Source organism: Culex pipiens, chromosome 1 (assembly GCF_016801865.2).
Source record: "Culex pipiens pallens isolate TS chromosome 1, TS_CPP_V2, whole genome shotgun sequence".
Lineage (NCBI taxonomy): Eukaryota > Metazoa > Arthropoda > Insecta > Diptera > Culicidae > Culex > Culex pipiens.
The window spans coordinates 27,949,976-27,972,251 of NC_068937.1; positions in this window are offsets into that span (position 1 = coordinate 27,949,976).

Consider the following 22,276-nt stretch of genomic DNA (forward strand, 5'->3'; position numbering starts at 1 on the left):
TAAAAATTCTTCAATTTTTTCCTATACACTACCGGGACCTGATAAAGCTTCAAGTAAACTCACAAGAAAAAAAAACAAACTAAAAACTTGATCTCAACCACCCACCTAATGCACCAGAACCAGAAAACCCGGCAAAACGAGTACCCAGTTTACAACTTTTGCCGGGGCACAAACTTTACTGCACCGAGGACGGTGGTGGCCAATTCCGCGAGAAACAAAAGTATTTCATAACGAAACAATTTAATAATATCGCAAAACTCGTAGGAGAGAGATGAATTGTTTGGAAAACGCGGGCGCCTCGCGAGGATACCTACCTCCTCTTGCACACCGGGTTTTTTTTTACAACTAAATTGCATTCATGCATGTTGGTGGAGGGAGAAGTGGGGAAGGAGGAGGTACTGAGGGGACAAACTCAAGCAAGCATGTTTTACCCCACCCACCCCCACAACGTGGCTTGGATTTGTACACTCAGTTGAAAAATTTTAATGATATACAACTTTTTTTGGAGATCCTTAAGCTATCCGAGTTAATCCCTAAAGTTATGAATGATGCGAAAAATTATGTGTATGACTGAGAGAAAAATGATTCATCGAGAAATTTTTCTGTGAAAACAACGTGACAAATCAATTTTCTGCATTTTTTCACCTTTGTCTAACAAATTAAAACAAATTTGAGGAAGGAACAAATTTGTTCAAAAATTGTCTTAGAAGAGGGTTGCCCAGGGTTGCCAGGTTGCCAGATAAATCTGGGAATGCCACATTTTTCAATTGTCAGCCAGAATAAAGATTCATCCTTCTCTGTGCCAGATATTGACAGATTTTGCTAGAATTTTCACTTTATGCCCATTTTGAACAACTTTTTTATTAAAATGAACGAATTTAATTCAAAATATAAAAAAAGCATGCGTTTTTCTAGAGGAAATGTAAATTTAACATTTTATAAGGCCATAAAATCAGTTAAACTATCGGAGTTATACAAACTTTTGAATTAATTTATATCCTTCCTCCACTTCAGCATTAAGAATTGTTAGAATTTCGTCTGCCAGATTTTTCCAGATTTTTTATCGATATTTCGCCTGAATATCCTTCAGGCCGCTTTTTTTGTGAAATATTTTTAAATTGCTAAAAAACGAGCATTCTTCGAAAAAAAATCGCTTATAACTTGAACACGGTGTATCTTATGGAAAAAGTGTAAAGTCGTTTTCAAATGCAAATTTGATTTTAAATCTTAATACAATTTTAATCTTTTATTTGGCAATAGTTAAGATAAAAAAAAAATTCTGCAAAAAATCAGAGCTCTACAAAAAAAAATCTGCGCCTTCCTGAACTCTAGCGCAAAGATGCCCTTTGCGGTAACAGTTTCGATAATAATTTGTTTTTTGAATTCTAACGTTTATTTATAATAGTCCACATTAAAAATCGTTTTTAAGTCCTGTTCACAACCAACAACTTTGCCGAAGACACCAAGTATGTCAGAAATTCTCCGCAAAATTGTATGGAGCCTTTTATAGAAAAATAGCCTTTTCCTTTCAATGAAAAAAAAAAAACACAAAATGAAAAATCTCGAAAAAGGTGTGGAATTCTAGAGAGTAACTCTTCACTGAAATAAAAAAAGTACCAAATTCCTAAATTCTACGAATTTTGGCTCCTTTCCTTATTTAGTAATTGTTGTTTGGAATTTGGTACTTTTTTTTATTTCAGTGTAATACAAATGTTCATTTTTGAGATCGAATAAAGTTCTTCAACTTCAGTAAAACAATATTATTCAGATTTCATAAGAACTGTTTTTTTTTTGCCATCAACATAACTGTTATAAAGCTTAAAGAATTTTGATAAAATTATTGTTTCATTGTTTGAAAATGATGCCTAAAAATATCACATATAGGGAGCCGAGCGTTATTACTAAATTTGTAAATATTGTTACGAGGAGTGTAAAAGGAAGCCTTAACACAATTTAATGTTACTTTTTTCAAAACAACCAATGCGCCATGGGTTTCCTTTGTACAGAAGACTTTTTAAAAAGTAAACAAGAATTGATCTTTGCTAAAAATATTTCCCCATTCTTTTTTTTAATTTTTAAGTATTTTTGTGCATGAAAAACAGTCATTTTTGAAATATTTCGAAAAAATACTCAAAACAATTGCAATTGAAAAGTACATTTGTGAAATTTTAAAAAAATTTTGCCGATTTGAATTCATTACTATCTCCGGGATGGTTTTTAATAAAAATTATCTCTTTCCAAATTTAAGAAACAGTGTCCATCCTTGCCCATCTCTTAAAAAATGTTTTCAAATAGCTGAGAAAGTTATCTAGAATTTGCTTTTTTTATATAGTTGGTCTGAATTTAAGTTCTACCAAATAAGCCCTCAATTTTAAATTGACGATACCATGCAATCTATTGACTCGATTTAAATATATTAAATAAAAGCTTTGTGAAATCATCTTATCTAATTTAAAAAAAATCGAATTTCATAAACGTAGCTGTCATTTTAAAAAGGTTAAATACGTATTATTTCGTGCTTTTGGAAGCTGTCTTTTTTATTATTCTAAAACCTAACTTTTCCTTAATAATAACGTCTCAAATTTTGGCACTTTGACCCACTAAAACTAAAACAGAATCTAAAGTAATTATGTTTGTTACAACGCTATTTTTGTTTAAAGCGAAAAAAATCGGATAATATTTTTCTCCGAACTAATTTTTATAATTTTAGAATTAATCAATTAGAAAATTTCTTCTCAAGATACGGATATTCGAACATGTAAAAAGCACTTTAGCACTTATCCCCAAATTCGGGAAACAGATTCTGTTTAATTTTTGTATTTAGCTAAAACTTTGTGGGGGCCTTTCATATGACCAAAAAAGGCATTTTGTGATATTGGTTCCCTAATAAAAAGCGCCATACAGATGAGGCCGCTGTCCATAGATCATCGTTCTATCGTTTAGATTTTTAATATTTTTTTTTCAAATAAATATTACTTCAAATTGTTTATATAATATTGTTAAGCAATAAGGCAATTGCAAATATTTTAAAAGTTTATGTCGCCGCCCTTTCAAAATTAATCTGAAAAATCTGAGGAGAAAAATATCTTTCAATTATACTCAAAAATTTCAATGAAATTAGAAATGTAATCTCTTGAAAACAATCTAAAATGCATTTTGCTGCATTGATAATCATATTTCGCTTCATATTTTGAATTTTTATGAAATCCGAATGTACAGCACCGCAAAAAGTTTTTTTTGCAAAAATATTTTTTTCTGTCAATACATTTAAATTTTAGAAATTTATGATTGCAAAACCACTGGTTTGGTGTATAGTGCATTTTTAAACACTTTTTTCATTCACATGTTGAAACTATTGCTTGTTAGTTAAATTTTTAAACATTTTTATTTTTTTTTTTGCACCCTCCCCTCCCTCAACTTTGGTTAGAGAACAGTTATTGTATAGCCTATCCACAGTAAGAAAGGCAAAAAATTAAGCATTTGTGAAATTTTATGCTCTCTTCGCAATTTGTTTTTGAGAAATTTTGAAGTTAATAATAACATTTCAACAGGGACAATTGTTCAGTATGACGTAGTTTTAAAATGTTTCAACAAATAAAATTCATAGAATTCCAAATGCACTGACTGTACCTCTCCAAAGCCATTCAGATAGAAAAGTTGAATCGTTTCTTTTTTTTTTTCGTTCTGTCCAGAGCCAGACCAGAGGTGGTGCAGAAACAAAAAAAAATGGTTGTGGACCCCAGCCCAGGTTCTTCCTCGGTCGTTAAATCGCTGCTGTCGCTGTTATAAAATTGCCATGAAATATAAATTATATGTACGAACACAACAGCGCACACTGCAACAGTCACCGTGGCTTCTCGGGAGGAGGGGGAGAGTGGGGTTTGGGGATGCAAAAATGAAAAAAATAAACAACAACCCACAGCAGCAGCATAAGATGAGAGCATCAACACGGTGAGGAGACCTGCAGAAGAACTTGGGAAAAACTCTGAGAGGGAGAGGTCAAAACTTGCTTGACGATGCAGTCGAAACAAATGTCGGGATGCTGCGTAGGACATCGCGCGAATTTAATGAAGGAGAAACAAATAGTAGAATATTTTTTGCACATTTTTTTCAACGACATATTTTTACAATTTTTTGTTGAGAAATGACCAGATCACTGTATTTGAATTTTTAGTGAAAAAATAACCTTTTTCTTAGTTTCAAGTCCAAATTTTCGCAATAAATCACTCTCCCATTCAGCTTTTTCAGTCAACTCGTTACGTCATCCACCGACGCACGACGTCAACCTCTCTCTGACACGATTGAAACAAAACGACGTCGCGCGGGGTCGCAACATAAAACACAATCGCTGACCATCGAAATCGTTTAAAAAACACTCATTTACTACGACGAATATAAAACGCTGAACAGACCAAGAGGGTTGAGAGAGATGGAAAAAGATGAGTGATAACGGTCATAACCTATAAATTAGCCCGAAATAAAAGTGAAATAAAAGTCAAGAATAAAAATAATATTTATAAACCGTCCAAGTTTATATTGAAAGCGAAGGCGAGATAGTCGAAAATAATAAAACAGAAGAAAAAAAGAGACAGCACGAAAAAGAGTATAAACCAAATTAATAGACGACAAAATGAGAATTTATTATTCAAAATGTGGCAACAAAAACAGCGAGGAGCGCGCGCTCCAAACACTGTTTAGGCCACGCGAGAGGAAGAGAAAGGTCTCACCGATCGGGCGCACACGCACGCACTTTTCAAATTTTAATATTTTTGATGATGCGGCCGGACTTTTATTCTGGCGGGCCAATAACTTTTTTTTATGATGGACATCACACGTCGGGGTTGATGAAGTCTCGGAGAGTTCTCTCCTGGTCGTCGTTGTTTGTGGTGCGTGATCGCCAAAATGTCATAATTTTGAATTTGAAGGGAGCGAAAATTAAGCAGATCTGTGAGTTGAATTGAAGTATTGGTAATTGGAGATTAAAAATCTGATGCAGATTTAAATTTTATCTGTTTCACCACACCCCAACAGTTCAGAGCAGTGTTGCCACATGTGATTCTATGTTTTTGTAAGTCAATATTTTTTATATCTGTATCAGAAAGCCGGCCGCGCAAAATGATCATGTTCAGAAGTTAATAACTTTTTAGCAAAAATTCTAAAAATATGACGTATTCGTGAAAGTTGAATGAAGTTTTTAGTACCGAGACTAAAACAGTTGCTTTTCTCAGCACATTTTGACGATTTTCCCCATATAAACTTCAAGAGCTTAGGTTCCCGTGGTCAGAATTTGCTCAAATTTGGAATTTAGCCTATTGATGGGTCAATCTTTGATTTCAGAGGGTAGCCCTGAGTAAGCCTGGATTTGGACCACCCTTATGTGAACTTTGGTCCTTATTTTTCAGTGTAGGAATTTCTAATTGATGTTAAAGGCTCGATGGATAAATGTACGACTAGTGCCGTGCCTTTTTAAAACTTGTTGCAGAAACTTCTATTAAATTAGATAACTTTTTATTCAATAAGAATTGTTACATTAAAAGGTAAGGGCCTATGGACCAAAGTACACATTTTAGAGCCAATGAACTCAAACTCGTGTTTTGAAGGTTGTTTTAAAAAAAAAATCATTCTTTACGTGGAATGTTATAAAGCTGTGATTTATGATTTATTTTGTATAAAATATATTCTAGTCCAGACTCAATTATCTGGAGCCTTGATCATCCGAAGCCTCGATCATCCGAAGTTTCGATTATCCGAAGATCGATAATCCGAAGGTTTATATGCAACCGGACCCTAAGATGACAGTTTTCGTGAGTTGCGCGTATTCACCGACAGATGGCAAGTGGGCCTCGTCGGAGTCCACCCATCAAATACGCTACTCAAAATTTGCAGAGAAAACTTTTTTTTCGTGACGGCTTTTGCGGCACGCTCATTTCAACTGTTCTGGACTAATATTTGAACGTGGCGTATCTCTTAACAACTTTTTAAAGAAAATGATTCCAGAATGCTTAATTTGTCGTTTTAAACCGAAACAAGGCAAAAACTATATTTATTTAAACTATTCGCCATTTTCAAAAGTTTGGCTGGATAATGTCGAAGCCCGCCATCTTAGGCTCACTGGGCCTACAAAACGGGGTACGCTCAGTTTGTATAGGAGCTGTCAACATGCTCCCGTGTTGTTTATATAGGACTTGTGATAATCGAATCATGAACAAAAAATAAACTGTTAATTTCTTATTTTTTACATCAAATTCGAGTTCTGCGACCCCCATTTAGTCAAATTTGATTGGTGTCTTGCCTATTAAATTATAAAATGCATTTTTTTAATATTTCATCACCACCATTTTGGCCACCATCTTGGATTCAAAAATTCTAAATCACTTAAGAATAGTTTAGTGGCAAGGCAAAGAAATTTATTTTCTGTGATTCGATTATCCGAAGTGAAATCTTGACTAGGCCTTCGGATAATCGAGTGACTGAATAATTCACTAAAATCAAAATTGTACATTTTTGCTGCATTTTAGACATCACCCAATTTAAAAAAAAATTATTTTAAATGCATAATTTAAAAAAAACTAGCGTACTATAAACATACGAAACACAATAGTTTGTTGGACCTTTTCAAAAAAAACTCTAGAAATAATTATTATATTTTGGAGAGTTCAATTTGAAATAAGGACAGAATTTCAAAATGCTAAATTAAAATTTTTTTATACATATTTGTTTTGTGATCGGTAGACATTTAAAAAAAATCATGTAAAAATTCTGAATTGAACTCATATTGAAATAATTTTCAAAAATAATAAAAAAAAATAGTCTATTAAATAGAACTAACAATGTTTGTTTTAAGCTTTATGTTTATTTATTTTTAATTTTTTTTAATTCATAAATTTTAATTACATTTCCAAAGATCAAATGAAAAGTTTTATAAATGAAAAATATTGACTTGAAATTACTGAAAGTATGATCAATGGAATTTTTATTACAAGCCCACAAAAAAATAAACTTGTACAATTGATACTTATTTTAACACGTTTATATTGCATTTGTTATTCAATTGGAAAACTGTGAAGCTTTTTTCAAATTTTAAAATGTTTGTCCCCAGCTTTGGAAAATACGTGAAACATATCCAAAATTATATTTTTATAAATTCATTATAATTTAACAAACGTAAAACGTGAGCCTAACCGTATCAGTGTAAAAAACATTTTGTGACACTTTTAGTTTTAATGTTTAGTGAATTATTCTTGAAATTACAACTTTTGTTGCTGTAAAATATTCTAAAAGGAATAATCTTAGAAAGAAGAGGAGCTCTGGATTTTTTTTTTTTAAACATGGATCAGTTATTGGAATATTAATCTTTTGACAAATCGTCGTTACTGACCATTGTTCCAGACAATTGAAAACAATTTTTAATAATCCTGAAATATTTCCATCAAAAAAAATTTTTTTGGCTTTAAACATAAACATAAACAAATTCTAAATATCTTGGGTATGTCCAAATAATTTTTTAATTGAACATTGAGTTATTTTTTGAAATGGGATTTCAATAAGGTGAGCACCCAAGTAACCACAAGCACTAAATCGGAACTGTAAATCAACACTAAATCATTATTTCCATGTTTTGAGCCCCTAAAATGCAAATTATAATGTTACTTTAGAGTTCTAACTCTATATAAGCTTTGGTTAAAGTTTCAAAACTTTGACAATTCATGTTACTCTAAAATAACTTTATATCAACTGTTCGAGTGCTTCATTAAATTGTAAACAAAAGCGACATTGAAATATTCAAAGTGTTGATTTTGGTGTTGAATTTTTCGCCTAAACTGTGATAATGATGGGTAAGCTGGTGATAAACTGCAGTGGAAATTACTTGTTACTAAAACATTATTGAAAATTTTCAGCATACTCCCAGAATTCCGGGCTTTCCCATCGACTTATCCTAGGTGAAAGTACAAGACTACAAGACTAGTCTACGTGTGACGGGACGAGAACCATCTCAGACAAGAAAAAACCAGCTGCTGCTTAAAATCCAATAAATGATGATTTGTGTTCAAGTTAAAAGTGATTGTGTATTGAAAATGTTTAAAATAATAAATAAATAGCGATCAGAGAAAGGAGTTTCTAAATTGATTACTCAGGTGCACTTTTGGAACGATCTCTGGGGAAGACAACATCGACAATTTTCTTCGTTAAAAAGCGTTTTACTTTACAGAGCAGTTGGTTAGTGCACGGCATCATAATCTTGGAGTTCATCACAACATCATCACCGACCGACCCAGACCCGGAGCAGCAAATTGGAAGAAATCACAAATAAACACATAAGCTTTGGTAGCGCGCCATCTGAACTTGAAAAAGTTCACCAATCAAATATGCAACAGATGGCGCGTTGCAAAAAGCTTTTTCTTCTTTTGACATTTTTAAGGTGCTTTTCCAATGCACGTAAACTCTATATCCACTGTTGCAGTCGCCACTTATGGCTTTAAACTCACTTTACAAGGGAATATAGAGTTATGTGACTGTAAATAGCTTACTTTATATTTTGATATAGAGTGGATTTAATGTTAAGTTTAAGAGTTCCGCGGTTACTTGGGCAACTCTCTACGAAATCGGCCGATTTCGAACATTTTTATTTTTTGTATTTTTTGATTTGACTCAAACTTTGTGGGTCCTTCTCTATGACCAAATAAGCTATTTTGCGTCATTGGTTCACCCATACCGATCTTTTCGAAAAAAAATTTTTGAATTTTTTTAAATCAAGACTAGCATTTTAAATATGCGTAATATTCAATGTTTGGCCCTTTTAAAATGTTAGTCTTGATTTTAAAATTTTCAAAATATTTTTTTTCGAAAAGATCGGAAAATTTCACGAATGGTTTATATTTTAACATTGAAAATCGGACCATTAGTTGCTGAGATATGGTCATTAGAAAATGGTGGGTTGTTTTGGTGAGATTAAGAAAACTTCAATTTTCGTGTTTCTTTTTCTTAAAGCGGCTCTATCTCAGCAATCCGATGTCCAATCTTCAATTTCTCTTAGACAATTTTATAGCAAATTTTCTGAACTTTTCAAAAAAAAATATTTTTAGAAATGGTCACTATTTTTAAAAATCGAAAAACTGCAAATATTTCGCTAAAATCAAACTTTCGGTGGCTATATCTTGAAAACAGAGCCCTTTATCAAAAAATCTGTAAAGTACTTTTCGATTGCAAATTTTGCATTAAAAAATATTGTCAAACTTGTTTTTGCATGAAACTTCGATTTTTTTCCAAAAATCACTATTTTTTTCAAAAAATCATAGCTCGGCGGCAGATTTTTTGACCATGTTTCTCTATAGCTCAAAAGATGCGGATTTTTGTCCCCTAAAACATATCAAAAAATCTCGAAAATCAAAAAATACGTATTTTGGGAAATTGAGTTTTAGTAAAGAAAAAGTTGATTAAAAGATGTGCAAATTTTTTTTCCGTGTACCGATTTGTTTCTCAAAAGTTCTCAACAATGCCTACAACTTTGCCGAAGACACCAAATTGATCAGAAAATTCACTCAAAAGTTACAGCTGTTTGAATATTTACATACCATTTTTGTATGGACAGCAGCCAAAATTGTATGGAGACTTGTATGGGTGAACCAATGACACAAAATAGCTTATTTGGTCATAGGGAAGGCCCCCACAAAGTTTGAGCCAAATCGAAAAATACAAATAAAATCCATTTCCGGTTTTGGTAGAGAATTGCTCAGGTTTAACAATCGTTTTTTTTTTGTAGTACTAATTTACTAGTTAGTGTTGTATTTCAGCGATTCTCAACGGGGGTACCGGGCCTACTTGATTTACATGGCAGAGGGTACCGGCCTAGAGGAAGGTTGAGAAACGCTGTTGTATTTTATAGTTTGTTATGATTTACTTTTCAAAAATTTCAATATTTTTCCAAAAATCCAAAATAAATAAGAATGGTTGAATCTTCAAACTGAAGGATGGTGAACCATCGTTTGAGTAGGAACAGCAGTTTTTAAGAACTTCAGAGATTTTTTTTAAATTTTATATTCAATTATTGATGTTCAGTGTCTTAACTTACCGAAACCAATGAAAAATACTAAATTGTAAAACTAATTAAATAGCGGTCCATATTCGCCCCAGATGACAAAACATTTGATTTTATTCAATGTAAGTTTGGAATTGGATTTTCAGAAATTTCTATGTTACAGGGAAATGCAAAACTGCGGAAAAAACTTATTTGAGCTCATAGTATAAGCAGGTTTACGCTATCGGAACTTTTGTTTTTCAGAATTTATGTTTTTTCAAAAAAAAATAGTTACGGAAAAATGGAAAATAAAAAAATCTAAGTGTTTTCAATTAATGTATACAAATAAATATCAAATTTAGATTAAATATATCTTTGAATCAGTCGTGATTCTCCAATATTTCAGCCACATCGACGAAAATTTCTATGATGAAATATCCAGGTAAATATATTCTGAGCTAATTTAAATTTCAACATAAAAAAACATGTAAAAATTGTTTCGTTACTTGCTTTCGTAACTTTTTTTCCCCTTTTTTCTCACCAAACCAGTTCAGCAACGAACGAAAAAAGGCTAACAATCTTCCGTTTTTCCCGCGCATCATTTGTAATACTTTAATTACGTACAAATTTGAATGTGCAATGCCAAAACGAGCCAGCCAGGCCAGGCCAGTCCGAGCGCGCACAAATTCCGTGATCTACTTCGATCGTGATCCCGGTCACACCATAAATAGACCCGGTCTCTTCCTCTTGCCAGAACTCTGCACGTGGTCATCGTCCGTGCCCGTCTTCGGATGGGCCTTGCATGACCTGGAACTACTTCACAATGTTTATGGTGAAATTTGCTGATTATTGAATATTTTTCAAACTTCAAACTAAATTTTGATTTGATTTTTAGAAGAGATTTTAAAACAAGAAAATTTCAAAAATGACCACAATAGGTCACCCTACCCTAAACAGCAGTACGCGACAATTATCACGATTGAGAAATTTTCCGCCACCTTCGATCCAATTCTGCACTGCTCAGGAAAACCGCTCACGCGTGCTTTTTATTGTTTGGTCAGTGGCCTGCTGAGTCCGCAGAATCTGCCCAGAACTCGGTAGGGCGCTTTGTTTAGGGTAGATCGACTTTTATTGGTGGGTTGTTTTTAACTATGTCAAAAAGGTCTAAAATACGTCCACGATAGGACCAAAATAGGTACATATCCTCCCCCGTTAAGAGCCAGAATCACGAACCACAAGGGGGTGTTAATTAAATTGCAGTTCTCGACTCCTCGTCTTGCCTAAGAGCAGAAGAAGAAGCACGCCGAGCAAGCAATTGCAGCATAAGAAACGGCAGCAATTGCAGAAGAAGCTGTGAATTGGAACCTGAAAAGGGCTCTCTGGCAAGAAGTGAGCAGCATCGCATCGGTGCATGATGATCTCCGACTGCTGATATGGTAATGGTACATAAATTTTCAGTGTTTGCACCTCATTTGGGTGCGATGATGTGAGCTGTAAGGGCACGATTTCGAATAGAGTGTCTCAGATGGGCACTTATTGGCCTGGGAGCGTTGGAAAAAAAAAATCACGTAAGCTAATGTTTCTTTAAATGTTTTTTTATTGGTTTTTGAGATTTGTTCAAAATTTTGATTAAGTAGACTTTTTCTTAATTCAAATCAAAGAATCAAAATCATAACTACATTTCAAATCATTGTTATGTTAGCTGGTATTTTGCCTTTTTTCTTTTTTGCTATTTTGCTTTTTTGCTTTTTTTGCTTTTTTGCTTTTTTGCTTTTTTTGCTTTTTTTGCTTTTTTTGCTTTTATGCTTTTTTGCTTTTTTGCTTTTTTGCTTTTTTGCTTTTTTGCTTTTTTGCTTTTTTGCTTTTTTGCTTTTTTGCTTTTTTGCTTTTTTGCTTTTTTGCTTTTTTGCTTTTTTGCTTTTTTGCCTTTTTGCTTTTTTGCTTTTTTGCTTTTTTGCTTTTTTGCTTTTTTGCTTTTTTGCTTTTTTGCTTTTTTGCTTTTTTGCTTTTTTGCTTTTTTGCTTTTTTGCTTTTTCGCTTTTTGCTTTTTTGCTTTTTTGCTTTTTTGCTTTTTCGCTTTTTGCTTTTTTGCTTTTTGCTTTTTTGCTTTTTTGCTTTTTTTGCTTTTTTGCTTTTTTGCTTTTTTGCTTTTTTGCTTTTTTGCTTTTTTGCTTTTTTGCTTTTTCGCTTTTTGCTTTTTTGCTTTTTTGCTTTTTTGCTTTTTCGCTTTTTGCTTTTTTGCTTTTTTGCTTTTTTGCTTTTTTGCTTTTTGCACGCACTTTTAAGAACCTTTATATTTGCTTTATCAACACCTTTTCCCTTCACATCAACTCCTCCCGCGCTGAACTCGCCCTCGCCATTCCACGTTTTCGCGAGAAAATCATCCCCCTTTTTCTTGAAGGGGGTTTCAACGATGGGGTGGGAAGAAAAAGTCCATTTTATGCATTCACTGCACGAAAACGCTTTCAGGTTTTCATTTTTATGAAATTCCACCCTTCGTTTATCATCATTTTTGTTCGCTCCCCCTTTTTCCCCTTTATTTTGTCGGAAAATTTACCACCAATTGGAAAAAAAGAAAACGCACGCCCCGTCAAGGTGGGGGTGGAAAAGTGCAAAGGTTTTACTACGGTAAAGATCTCGTTTTTGCTTCGCTGATGGTGGAAAGGTGACTCACCTAAAACATGCCAAGTATGCGAAGTAAACATGTAACGTTACGTGTTTGGAATTACAAGTTTTCCTGTGCGTCGAAGGTGTTGAAAAGAGTGCTTTAATTTAGAAATTCTAAAAATAATCGAGAAATTTTCCGGTTCAACAACTCAAAGCTGATTTTTTCACAATCTTCCTTCAAACAAAATCTTTCCAAAAATCAGCAAAAATTCGTCCAACCAGCCAACAATGAACACAGAAAAGCTGCTTCTTTGGACGTAATCTTGTTAGCCAGCAGACCAGAACAATCAGCAGGAAAATACACGGTTAGTCAACCAATTTTGCTTGTTTCTGGCGTCCCACCTTGGAAGAAGTTGGTTCCAGGGAGGGACTTTCTATCACACTTACAGGGGCGCGGGGGGCAAACACCATCAGCACACATACGTACTACAGAACAGAACACACTGCTCTCTGTTTGGTTTTGGCCAGCTGTCGAAATCGTTTAGTGCAGACAAATCAAATTCAAAAGGACAACTCCGAAAGGCAATCCCAGGGGTTTGGTTGGTGAGTAAAGTGAGATAGTGGAGTTTGGGGACAAGCTTTGTAAAAAATCGCTTGCACTATCAGTAAAAAAACGAATCTTAATCCAGCTTATGATGGTTTGCGCATTCCAACATTTATGTTGTACTTTTATCCAAAACATTTATGGGTCATTCCAGGTCAACTGAGTACACTTTTGGACTCGACCTTCACCGATTTGGACCAAACTTGGAGGGAACGTTCATCTATCGATAGTTAACAGAAATCCCAAGTTTGGTGCTGATTAGACCATCCCTCTATTTTTGGCACCGCCCTCTTTTTTGACGATTTTCTAAAAAACTTTTTTTTTTCTTTTAATCATAACTTTGCAACTATATGAGCAAAAGACTTTTTTACAGGTTGCATTTTATAGAAAATTGTCCAAGGAATTCGATTAAAAATAAAATGTTAACCCTTAAATGCCCACTAATATCATATTTTAACGTTTTAAGTATTAAAATTAATTTTGACCAATTCCTTATAATTTTAATTGTTTTATTTTATCACCATCGTGTTTCCCGGACAATTTTACATAATAATCAATGTAGACCTCAAACTAAAATGAACTATTGGCGAGATACAGCGATTTTACTGAAAAAAGTTTGATTTTGCGCAGCACTCGGAAGTACATGGTGTACTTTTCAACAAAAAGGGATGAATCCCGCATAGTTCGGTTTTTATATGTGAGAAACTTATTTCGGATTTGAATTCATAGGACAGAGTGCAGCGCAAAATCAAACTTTTTTCAGTAAAATCGCTGTATCTCGCCAATAGTTCATTTTAGTTTGAGGTCTACATTGATTATTATGTAAAATTGTCCGGGGAACACGATGGTGATAAAATAAAACAAATAAAAATATAAGGAATTGGTCAAAACTGAATTTTAATACTTAAAACGTTAAAATATAATATTAGTGGGCATTTAAGGGTTAAAATTTTATTTTTATCGAATTCCTTGGACAATTTTCTATAAAATGCAACCTGTAGAAAGTCTTTTGCTCATATAGGGGAACTATACCCTTCCTCAACCTATTTCTATTATCGGCCTATCAGCACTTTGATCATGAATTACAGCTTTCATAAAGTGTTTTGGACTGTTCCAAAGTAATAAATAGCTCAAATAAAAGTGAGCAAGCAACTCTCCATTGTTGATACATCTCAAAATGTTGATTTAATAGCGGAAAACGGCAAAAGTGATGAGAATTGGTCGATCTGCTTAGAGCGATTAAAATGGGTATATTTCCCCTAGTTGCAAAGTTATGATTAAAAGAAAAAAAAGTTTTTTAGAAAATCGTCAAAAAAGAGGGCGGTGCCAAAAATAGGGGGGTGGTCCAATCAAGACCAAACTTAGGATTTCTGTTAACTATCGATAGATGAACGTTCCCTCCAAGTTTGGTCCAAATCGGTGAAGGTCGAGTCCAAAAGTGTACTCAGTTGACCTGGAATGACCCTTATATAAATATTTAGTCTCAAATGAACTGCTAATAGCTTTCAATTGGATTGTTAGATTTGGAATATCTTTCCGTAAATGGAAATATTTTCAATTTTAGACAGTTTTACATATAAAATTTTCTAGGCATGAAAATTTGTGATTTTTTTTCTCCTTAAAAATTTTTATTTATTTTTTGTTAAGTTTTCGCGAAAAAAATTAATTTCGTCCTGATATCTAGAACAAAGTACTGGATGTTGTAGGCTTTTCTGAAAGAGCACACGATTTTGAATCAAACTGCATATAGAACTCAAAATCGATGAAAATGCATATGGGACATTTATGCGTTCAGGGCAGTAAAGTGATTAAGAATTTTTAAATTCAAGATGGCTTCCAAAATGGTGGTGATGAAATTTAGAAAAAATGCATTTTAAAAGATTTTTTTAAGGGGCAAATTTCTGCTGTACCATTTATTTACGTTTTTCTATATTTTAAGTTATAAAAAGTATGCAATAAATTTTATTATGCATCTACGTTCCTTTAAAAATATAAAAAAAGTAAATAGTTAAATAGTAATTTCGTCTGCAATATAAATTTTCAGCCCAGGTTAATTGAGACTATATTAAAACTTACTTTCTTGCAGTCCTCTATTTTTTATCATATTTTTTAACAACTAAATTAAACTTAACAATTTTAGAATTTAATTCTGAGTCGATAAATATAAATAAAGGTTGTTCTAAGAGGTAAATTTTATAAGTACATTTTTCGAGTGATTTTATAGCCATCCCTCAGTGAGGAAGCCAAATAAAACTCTAAATTTGTGCTTTGAACGATTAAGGTGTTTATGAAAATCTGTTTTTTTCATGTTTTTTTATGATTTTATCTTTAAAGCTTACTAGACATGTCAATCTAATCAACTCTATTGAAGACACCAACATGTATCTCACAATCTACGTCTTCTGAGACCTAATTTATCAAAGCATCAAAGCAAACATATCAAGCATTTTCTTAAACCTGGTATTTCAGGGTGAAATTGAAAAGAGAAGTTAGATCTGGAGCACTTTTTTTAGCTTTGTAAAATGTGCTTGAAAAAATGATTTTAAACTTTTTGGTCTGAACTACAGTCCTATCCCGTTTTTCAGAAAAAAGACGTGATTTTTATGTTGCCAAAACAGGGATCTCGCCAAAATCAAAAAATCTGAAAAAGTGTATGTTTAAGAAAAAACTACTAATATTTGTGTGAAAACCATTGATAATCATCGTTAACCCTTCATAATGACGGTTGTTATATAAGGGAATATTCATGTATCACGTAATGAATGAAAATGATGATTCCTCGACTTTCAAAAATTAATGAATTTAGAACAGGCCTGCCCAACCTTTTCGGCTCAATTTTCACATTTTTGATCGTCAAAATTACAATTGTTCATTTTTTCATGGTTTCTTTGATGGAATCGGTTCTCAGATGACCAGTGAACATAACTTTACCAAAAGTTTGAAAAAAAATTTTTGCAATTCCGTCGTGAAACTACTTACTTTTCCTGTCATTCTTGAACGACGAAATAGCCTACTTTTCTGTACCAAAAATAACAGAATCGAATAGCAACACTTTTCAAAATAAATGCTGAAAAGTTCTACTTTTCAGCATTGAAATGGGTGCTGAAAAGTTGAACTTTTCAGCACTTGTTTCGAAAAGTAACACTTTTCAACATTTTTTTGATTTAAACAATTTATTGACAAAATACATGAAAATTTGACTTAAAATTTCACTCAATGGGTGTTTTTCGGAATTGCAAAAAATGTTGTATGGAACTCGTTGCAAAACTTGATTTTTTCAGCACTCTTCGTATTTATCCAACTCGGTGAACTTCGTTGGATAAATGTACGACTCGTGCTGAAAAAATCTTCTTTTTGCAACTTGTTGCATAAACTACTATATACAAGTCGTTTTTATGTACATTTTACGTCAAAAATCAATCCGGCCCGCGGGCCGGACCAATTTTTCATTTAAAACTTACATAAAAACGACCTGCAAAAATATTTTTCCAAACTTTTATCAAAGTTATGTTCACTGGACATCTGAGAACCGATTCCATCAAAGAAACCATGAAAAAATCAACAATTGTAATTTTGACGATCAAAAATGTGAAAATTGAGCCGAAAAGGTTGGGCAGGCCTGATTTAGAATAGCAGTCATTGTTTTTATTAAACATATTTATATTTTTAGTAATATTCAAAAAATTCATGTTTTGAAAGTATTACGAGACCAAAATAATAAAATTAATTTGGGTGTTGCCAAAATCGAGAATAGTTGAAGAAATTGTTGCCAAAAACGGGATGCCACTGTAATATCCTTTTCTGTTTCAAAAATATAAACTAACTCAAAAATTTTGAATTTTCAAAGGAAAAGTGTAAAAAAATCGAAAATTGTTCAAATCCATCTATTTTTGCCCATTGGATCATAATCTGAAGGTTGGCTTTTTTGTTAAAATTTTGAATTGCTTTGTAAATTATCCACAAAATAAAACTTTTGCATCAAGATTTTCTGAAAACTCATAATCGTGAACCACCCTAATTTTCAACAAAACCAAAAATTTACCAAAAATGTCCAATTTAACGGAAAATCCAATTCCGCTAAATTTTGTGATTCACACCAAAACATGGTCTGCTAAACAAAGATCGATACAATTGTGACAAATTTGCCGAGCCTTAAAAATGTTGAGTGTGTGTGTGTAACGTCATGATTCGAATTCCCGGACGCTTCGAAACCCGGATACTTCAGCGTGTTTTATCAATTATTGGGATATAAGTTCGCTTTATGAGTGTCAAAACTGTGTTATTTGATGAATTCTAACTTCAAGCTTCATTTAAAGTTTGTTAGAACGCTGCTGTTGATGCCAAATCAACTAACTAAAATAAAATTATAAGTTTACCAAAAATGTGAAACATTTCACTGAAATATTTCATAAGCGTCAGGTGCACCGGGAAGGCAAAGCAGAAATTTATGGTTTTGATTTCCTTAAATTCTAGCAAATCTTTATAAAAAAATATAGATTGTTTTGATGTTAATAGCTTATTTGAGACCTAAAGAATGCCATTCACTAACATTTCAGTCCAAATTTGTGCGGTTCATAAGCAAAATCGAGTGTCCGTATTTCGAATCAGCTTTTATCAGTGTCCGGGATTCGAAGCACAACAACTCATTTTAATTTTTAAATTCTTATGAAAAATTGTTAGAAAAGACATATTTTGCATGCATTCTCTTAAGACTGACTGTTTATACTAGGGGAAATATACCCATTTTAATCACTCTAAGCCGTTCGACCGATTCTCATCACTTTTGCCGTTTTCCGCTATTAAATCAACATTTTCAAGTGTATCAACAATGGAGAGTTGCTTGCTCACTTTTATTTGAGCTATTTATTACTTTGGAACAGTCCAAAACACTTTATGAAAGCTGTAATTCATGATCAAAGTGCTGATAGGCCGATAATAGAAATAGGTTGAGAAAGGGTATAGTTCCCCTACATCCTGATGATATTTCTACATTTCCAACTTGTTACATGATTTTTTGACAGCTATAACAAAAATGATATGCTACTAAGTGCCCGGATTTCGAATCATGACGTTATGTGTTAAAAAAATCACTTGGCAATTTAATTAAATTAAGTGTGGTATTTCGGATAACCTTTTAAATTTTCAACAAAGTTCTACACAGAAAAAAAAATCATGATAATATTACATCTGGGAAGGGGTACATCTTTTATGTCAGAAAAAAGGTGTAATTTTACCTCTGGAAATGTGTTATTTTACCACTTTTCTGGTCCCTTTTTCTGTCTAAATTGAGGTAAAATTACATCATAAAAGAGGTAATATTCAACCTTCCAAAATTACAGCTTCCAAATTTACATTATTTTTTACTGTGTACTTTTAGCATTCAACTTAATTGAAATTGTTTTGTTATCTATTTTTTTTAAATTCTTTTCAAATTATTATTTGTTTGGTTTATTATTAGTAAGATCTCATCAAAAAAAAAATGTATTTCTAGTTTTTGTCAATTCTTGTTCTTCAATTTTTGTTCTTCAAAACTTGAAATATTAAAAAAAAATACACATTGCAGTTCAGCTGTTAATTTTCTTTCTGCGAAAAAACAAGTTGAAAGTATAATTTATAAAAAAAAGCTACCCCAATCTCCCCTTTATCTAGAAGGTCACTCATAGCACTCACCTACTCTGACGACCCCATCAAAGGCTCTTGCTTGGCACTTCAAACGCAATTGATGGAAAATCCACACGCTGAGCTTTTTCTTGCCCAGTCAACCTTAAGGCAGACTCTTTTTCCTATTTTTTTTTCGTAGAAGTAAAACCAAAGGTGGAAAACCCTGCTCGGAAAATGGTCAAGCTGAAGAAAACTCGCAAGAAATACAATTACCAGAATGAACTTCGATCAAGAGGGGGAGGGAGACCCTTTCTTTGCTGGCTGGTGCAAATTTTCGATTTCGACTCATTGCACTTGATTTGATTTCGCTTCGTTTTGTGTTCAGACTAACAAGAAAACGGCTCAGAAGCTGGCAAAAATAGAAGCATCTGCGCAAGCTGCGGGACGCCAAAGTAGACCGTAATGGTGAAATGATTGAGTTAGTGTAAAGAAACTAGGAATTGGTTCGATTAGTCTCAAGAAAAGTCCACGGAAAAAAATTATTGTAATTTTTCAGCAAATTATAACATTAGTAAAACTTTAGATTTTTTTTTTTACATGTTTACAGTGTTCGATGCTTTCACTAGAAATGTGTCCAACCAGGCCAGTAAGTGTGACACATGTTGTTCATATATTACCATTTTAACGACGACCACACACCAGCATTCATTCTCCTTTCGTCTTGTGAGGGTGGTGGCACAAGCAGCAAAACATTGGATCAATCTGGAAGTAAATCAATGCCCCGAGTCTGTGGAAATCCATTTAGGACACACTCACTTCCTGCCGAGTGCGAAGAAGCAGATAAGGGTGCTGTAACATGGTGTCAACTCAGGAATGATTTTTGAAAAAAAATTCCAAATTCAACTTTTTTATATTTTAACAAATTATTTCGTTTAAGAATCAATTTTTATAAAATTGTAGCTTCATAGAAATCTATAATCAAAAAAAAAAAATTCAAAATTCAACTAACATTCGCCACCATGCAAAATCATGCACTTTTCTAGTGCATTGCAATGTTAGTCCCGCCAGCTGACAGGAAGTGTTCCTGGTTCGCTTATTCAAAGTCCTTTTCTCCGGGTGCAAGAAACATAAAAACAACAACAACAACACGAACTCATAAGCCAATAAAAACCCTTCGGAAAGAGGGTAATTCAAATTTATGACACCAACAAACCAATATTCCTACTCTGCGTGAGCTGCTGTCTGGAAGGCCATTTGAAAGGAAGTTTGGACCTCTTCAGGGTGTTGATAGACAATCGGTCCTGGGTGGCAATCTTGAAGAAATAGTTTAAGAGTTATTCGTCATGTTGTAAAAAAGTATTATTTTGAATTTAAGATGTCAACATCTGCTTACAAGCAGATTACCCAAATTAGTATAATCCCCCATTAACCACAAATCGACAATGTCCTTGCTGGTCAAGTAAAATAATGTAAAAAAAACCCTAAAGCAATTTGTTTGCTCAGTAACGGCCTGTCCAAACATGCGTATTTTCCCCCCGGCATAATCGCTCCTTATCCATTCATAATCGGTCCAATCTCCTTTGGAGCTGTCCCCTCCAGTTTCATTCGTAATTCCTAGCAACAACAAAAAAAAAAGAAAAGCCAAATGGGGTTCCCCATAATCTAATTTATATGCATATTAACCCACAATGCGATGCGGTTTGAATATCTGATCAGATCTTCCGAAAATCTCTAAAAATATGCATGAAAGGACGATTGCTTATGTATTTTAGAGCAAAAGGGGTGGGGGGCGACTGACCGGATGCTGCCCGCTGTTACTGCTCGGTGGCACCAACTGCGAAGGGTCTGCCAAATGGCATCGCCAAGCCTAATAGGAAAATAAGCCCCTCGTATGGAAAGGACTTTGCCACTTAACCTAGATTTTTTGGGGATTATCTTTATGCTAAGTTATGCTTGAAGAGATGGTTTCTGACCTGGACGTCAATGAGCTTAAAAAGCAGTTGAGAATATGACAATTTCAGCAACATGAAATCATCACCAAATCAACTGCCTTAATAAACAGCAGAAAACTTTTCAACTGCCTCAACAAAAACATCAACAACTTCACAAAAAGCCTTTACAACTTCACTGCTTCAGCAACTCAGCTATTTCAACTACTCTATATCCTCATCTGAATAATTCTACTGCCTCAACAGTTTGCCCAAATAAACTGCCTCAATAACTATACGGCCTCAAAAATTCTACTGCCCAAATAATTGAACTGCTTTGAAACACCACTTCCTCAATAGTTCTACTGCCTTTACCACTAAACTGACTAAAACACTCAACTGCCCCAACAGCTCAACAACCTGAAAAATTCTACTGCCTCAACCTCATTCTACTATCTCAACAATTTTACTGCCCTAATCAATCAGCCAATCTACAGCATCAAAAATTTTACTGCCGGATCATCTCAACTGCCTTGAAACACAATTATTTTCAAAAATTCTGCTGTCCTCAAAAATCTTTAAATACAACTTCAACAACTATATTGATTCAACATTTTTACAGCTTCTACATTATTTCTGCTTGATAAACTGAACTGCCTTGAAACCCAACCACCACACAAAATTTAATATCTTCAAAATTTCAATACAACTGCCCCAACAACAACTTGAATAATTCTACTGCCTCAACCTCAATCTACTTTCTCAACAATTTAACTGCCCTAATCAATCATCAACAACTCAACTGCCCCAACAACTCTTTTGCACTGTTTGAACAACTTAACTGCCTTGAAACTAAACTACCTGAATAATTCTACTGCCTCTTTTTAACTCTTTCAAAAATTATGTTTCCCTCATAAATTCTTACCTACTGCCTCAATTACTTTACTGCTTCAAGAAATTTTACCGAGCCGCGTAGCCTAGTGGTAACGCTTCCGCCTAGTAAGCGGTAGATCGGGGTTCAAATCCCGGCTCGGACCAACACAACTGGTGATCTTTTCTCTTCTGGATCCGATTGCTTAGTAAAGGGAAGGTAGTGTATCGTCACAAAAGACCTTATCACGACACCTTAGGGAGGCGACCTATGGAATGTTAACATTAAACTTAACATGTTAACATTAAGTTTATTAACAAACTGTCACTGAATCCGCTTTGTAAATGCCGGCCCCGATACTCTTCAAGGGTGTTCCCCTCAGGAACTGGGAAAGATTTACTTTTTTTTCAAGAAATTCACGGCCTCTACATTTGTTTTACCTGATTAACCTCACTGTCTTGGAACCCATCCGTCACAATAATTTTAATATCCTCAAAATTTTAATACTGGCTAAACAATACAACTGCTCTAACAACTCAACAACCTAAATAATTGTGCAGTTTCGACCTCAATCTACAATCTCAACAATTCTACTATCCTAATCGATCATCAACAACTTTACTGCTTCAACAACTTTTCTGCTTCAATAA